Below are 5642 nucleotides of genomic sequence, written 5' to 3'. Positions count from 1 at the left end.
TCTATCTATCTATCTATCTGTCTATCTGTCTGTCTGTCTGTCTGTCTGTCTGTCTGTCTGTCTGTCTGGCCCAGTTTCCCTTGCAAAAGAAGTCTGTGATCTCATTGGGATTTGTCTGGATAAAAAAGGGTTAAGAAATATATATTTATTTGAAAATAAGAAGGTGAGAAAACCACCAACCATCTTACCTGTTGAAGATAACCTCTTTAAACTGAGTCACCTTGGAGAGAATTTAATTCGAACCATGTGAATATACTAACAGACAGCTTGAATAGGGCCAAATCAAAAGTAGAGTTCTGTTTTCTTAAAACAACTCAAATCTTAATCATTTTATAAAAGTTTATGTTTTTTAATCTAATTTTTATCACTTCTGACTATTTTACATTATTTTTGTGGGATTCGGTAGTTATTTATAATATTAATACGTAGATTGGTTTGGCTTTTTGTCAGTGGCTGTATCATCAAGATGAGAAAAAAGTTAAATGTAGTGAAGTTTGCAGCACAATTGTCGCTGTCTGAAAAGCACAATTAGCAGCTACAGTTAGCTGTAGCAGCAATAACGTAGCCATTACTTTTGGATATAATACTTGTTTCTCTCTTTTTTTAAATAACATGCAAAAGTGGCTTGGCTATGTGAAATGATTGGCAATGTAAACGTTTGTCGAATAGCTTTTGCTATGCTGGAGTTGTTTAAGGATGGCAGAATTTTGCCATTTCGTTCAGTTCAGCTTTTCTTCAAATAAACATTTTTAGTCAGAACTTGCCTCTTTTTTTTCTTCCAACTGACATTCAAGCAGGTAAGATATTAGTTCTTAGAAACCTTTCCAGAAAACTCTACTTCAAAAGAGCTGAACTATCCCTTTAAAAGTTCCTCTTTAACATTTTTCTGTTAATAAAAATACATTGATCTCAGTCTCCTTTTTTAAATGAGATATTGATTTGTTTTAGTCTCAAGATGTATTTACTTGAGTGTTTCTACCTAAATATCTTCATTGTATTAAAGAATATTGATAAACTGAGCGTTTCAAAGATGGATGAGCGTGATGGAGCATCTGCAGTGTTCATTACAGTAACAAGACTGTCAAATACAGAAAATCCACAGCATCCGCAGACAGATAACCAAACAGTTTGAAGTGATTATTGTCTAAAGTCCTAACAGAAACATAGATATGTGAGCTCAGTGTGTGTGACCGTCCCTTTTGAGTGAATGGTTTATTTCAGGGTTTACACTGACTTTCTCAGCAAGCAATAAGTGATTTTTATCCATCAATTCATCCATCCATTATCTATACCCGCTTTTTCCTTTCAGGGTCACGGGGGTGTTGAAAAATCACAGTCAGGGACACATATAGAGACAAACGAGACAAACAACCACTCACTCTCTCACTCACACCTAGGGACAATTTAGAGGAGAAGTTCTCAAACTGGGGTCCCAGGACCACCAGGGGTCTGTGAGAGGTATCTTGGGGGGTCCTTAAAATTTTTGACTAAATTGTTAATTTGGTTTTTATTTTTAAAAATGCATGACGAACAATGAACTAATAAAACAAACACAATAAACTTAAATATATATTCCCATGCAATTTAGGGGTTGAAATGACTATAAATTATCTTTTATTACAGCATGGGGTTTATGTGGGGGTCCCTGGAATTTATTTTTCACTATTGTAAGGGGTCCCCAAATCCTAAAGGTTTGAAAACCCCTGATTTAGAGTTACCAATTAACCTAACAGTCATGGTTCTGATATGTGGGAGGAAGTCGGAGTACCCGGATAGAACCCATGCAAGTGGTTCTCAAGTGATTTTTTATTTAAGACATAACCTGATCCCCTGTGAGCATGCTGGTGTTGAAATCTAACTTTATTTTCATCATCCTGTTATGACGGGAAAAGAGGAATATTTCTGATTTGTGAGTAAAATTCGTGTCAGTTTTGTTAGTCTTATTTTGCCCCTCAGTTACATTTTCTACTACATTATTCATTAAATGTACTGCAGCTAACAGCTCACAGCTAAGGAAGCGTGAACCTCCTCAGCAGTGCCTGCATTTAGTTGCTTAAATTTTTTTCAGTGTTGGTTTCAACGTAAAGTTGTTGACATGACCTTTCCTCCGTTTGTTGACTGCGGTCACGCACAGCGACAAACGCTTGTTTTGTGTGGCTGCTCAGCCTCGAGCAATTTTGCAAGGCAATTTTGGCCTTTGAAGGATACGGTTTAAAAGGTGCCATTATCGCTCGCGGTAAAACAACAGCAATTATGTGTAATTTCACGTCTTGCCTCCGATGCTGAAACTGAATATATACACACAAGAAGGGGTACAGGAAAATGGAAATGTGTCATTTGGAGGTGCACGACGCTGTGTGGGATGTTGTCTTTGTCTTTTTTTTTTTTTGTCTTTGTCTTAACAGGGTGTCAAAGAAGAGACACAATCAACCAACCAGTTCTAACAATCAAATCAAACAGAAATGATAAGATGCTGGTTTTAAAAACCTTCATCCTATATTTTAATGGCACACAGTTTGCTAGTTGAACAGAATTGTTTCTGTATTTGGCTGTAAACTACACTGAGAAGGAAAAAAGTTAAATAAAGCCGTTTTGGGAACACACATATTGCTGTCTAACATGATTTTACAAATACATAATGGTTAGCTCATCACATGGACACGTTTATAAACTTTTTACCAAGTCTGTTTTACTTAGTGTGTACTTCCCTCTAGTGGAAAGATAAATGTACTACACATGGTTTCATATCACGGGACAATACCACCCATTGATCTGACCTCTCTTTTAAAGCAGAGCTTATTTACAGTTCTTGATCTTTTTAACACTAAAGAAATCCACCATGTAGACCAATCTATAAAGCTGAAGTGTCACTCACCATAGAAGTAAAAATTACTAATGCAATAGACTTTAGTTTTTTGTATTATTGTTGTGCTTCACATGTTAAGTATATATTATTGACTGAAAGCACCAGAATCAAGAAAAAAGGCAACATTTTAAGTAAAGTGTAAAAAATATGTTGCATTAAAAATAGGAATGTTAATTGCTTATTTATGAAAGAGTACTCCTATACTTTATTAAAACAATGATTGGTCTGAACCTGTATAGCACCTTATCAAGTCCAAGAACGCCAAAGCACTTTATTAAAGGCATTCACCCATTCACACACTGATGGTGGTAAGCTACAATGTAGCCACAGCTGTCCACACTGACAGGTGAGGCAGCTATGCACCAGCACCATAGGACCCTCTGACCACCACCAATAAGCAAGGCACAGGAAGTGTCTTGCTCAAGGACACAACAGCCAAAACAGATAGAATGGGGGATCAAACCGGCAACCCACTGGTCACAGGACAGCTAATGATGAAGTGGCTAGTGTTGTTGCCTCACAGCAAGAAGGTGAGAAGTTTGTTGCTCCAAAGCTGCATCAAGTCAAACCTACTGACTAAAAAATAAACTTTTAGTGAAATGAATTATTTGTTATAGGTGATAAGGTGAGAAGCACATTCACAAACTGGAATAAATCAACCCTTAACCCAATGTAATGCATTACATTAAAGACTGTCTTACGGACAAAAAAAAAATCATGGTTTTCCTCCAATTTTCTTAAACTTCATAATAACCAAACAGAAGCTTTGCTTGTTGGCACAGCCTCCACTTTAACCAAATCTCACAGTTTTTCCATCAATATCGACGGATCTCAGGTTCATTTTCCCCCTCAGGTAAAGAGTCTGGGTGTCTTACTTGATAGTACACTTTCTTTCAATCCCATACTAATTCCATCACAAGGTCTGCATACTTTCATTTACACAATATCAACTGACTTTGTCCCTTTCTCACTCCTCATGCTGCTGCCACACTGTCCAAAGCCTTATCACTTCCAGAATCAATTACTGCAATTCTCTTCTTTTTGGTCTCCCAAATAAGACTACAGAAACTCAAACGCCTCCAGAACTCTGCAGCCTACCCTGTACTTCATCAAGAGAACACGTCACCCTGATTCTGCAACAACTTGGTTGCCCATTGAAGAAAGAATAAATTTTAAAATTCAAACTCTCACATTCAAATGCATCCATAACCTTTCCCCTCCTTATTTGTGTGACCTCCTTCATATCTCTACTCCTTCTCGTGCCCTTAGATCCACAACTGCCTCTGATTGTACGGTCCCTTCTGCCCGTCGTGTCAGCATGGGGTACAGGGCCTTTAGCCGATGTGCTCCTCGGCTCTGGAATTCCCTCCCTTCTGTCATCAGGAATATGGACTCTCTTTCCTTTTTCAAATCACTGCTGAAAACGCATCTGTTCAAAACGACATTGGTTGGGTACTGGATTATTTATGGCCCCAGAATTTTAAAATGCAATGCCCAAAATATGTATGAGATAAGACAGTTCCAAGTGGTGAAATCCATCTTACATGATTGTCAAAGAATGTCTCCTTGAATAATGTGTTTAAGATAAAGTTTTATCTGAAACCTAGCATCAAACGGTGAACTGATATCTACACATGATTATGAATGACTGGCCTGAACCAATACAGCGCTTTATCAAGCCAAAGACTCTAAAGCTTTCACACTACAGTCATTCACCCATTCATACACTGATGGTGATAGGCTACATTGTAGCCACAGCTTCCCTGGGGCACACTGACAGAAGAAAGGCTGCCATGCACTGGCGCCATCAGATCCTCTGTCCGAGTGAAGTGTTTTTGCCCAAAGATGCAACGGCTGAGACGACCGGAGCGGGAGTTCAAACCAGCAACCCATTTTACAGGATGAAATCCTCATGTCGCCCCCTATGGAACAATTCAGTAACTCTTATTTTTTGATGACAGTCTAATGGGGAAAAAAATAATCAGAATAGTTTTATTGTAACAGTTATATTTAAGTTTGTTTAAGTTAAAACAATGTGGTCTTAATGTTTACTCTCAGGATTATGTGAAATTCACTGAACATAATTAATTAATTAGGGATTATGATGCTTTGTTTCTTTATTTTCATTAATTGAATGAACAAAGAGAGTGATTTAAAGAAATGCTCATATTTCCCCTTAAACAACACAGCAGTTGTCATCATTCATGAGCTGAGCTGTAAAGGTTTTAACGAAGTTCTGCAAGTGAACAAATAAATAATCTCAAGTTTGACAACATGGTCTGATGGGAAATAACTGATGGGAAATCAAACCTACCCACCCTGCAACTTAAATGTTTGCACACTTAAAGATCTGCATTTACTCCCTTGGTTTTTAATGGCCTTAATGTCCCATCTGAGAGTCATATAGGACACAATGTTCTCCAAACAAACATGTTTTTTTCTTGTCCTATCAGAATGTTAGCTGGGTAGTTTCCATCTGATCCCCTGATGCCCAATTAACTCCTCACATGGCTGCTGCTGTTCAACTCCCACGCAGTTTTCTCTGACCACAGGTCTCCTTATGAATATTTGATTATTTTATTTAAGAGGGTTTTGTTAAACAGCCCATATCTTTTTTTGCTTAGAGGTTAATAATTGGCCACCTGGTGATTCCAGCAGGGATCACCTCCTTTGTTCCCATAGATACATCCCAAACATATGAATTCCCAGGACATCCCAGTGAGTGGGTGGGAAGTTTAGTCCTCTTTATGTCCAAACAGCGTCGGATCACCTTTGA

The sequence above is a fragment of the Austrofundulus limnaeus genome, unplaced genomic scaffold, assembly GCF_001266775.1.
Source record: "Austrofundulus limnaeus strain Quisiro unplaced genomic scaffold, Austrofundulus_limnaeus-1.0 Scaffold112, whole genome shotgun sequence".
NCBI lineage: Eukaryota > Metazoa > Chordata > Actinopteri > Cyprinodontiformes > Rivulidae > Austrofundulus > Austrofundulus limnaeus.
Note: the sequence above shows the minus strand (reverse complement) of the source record.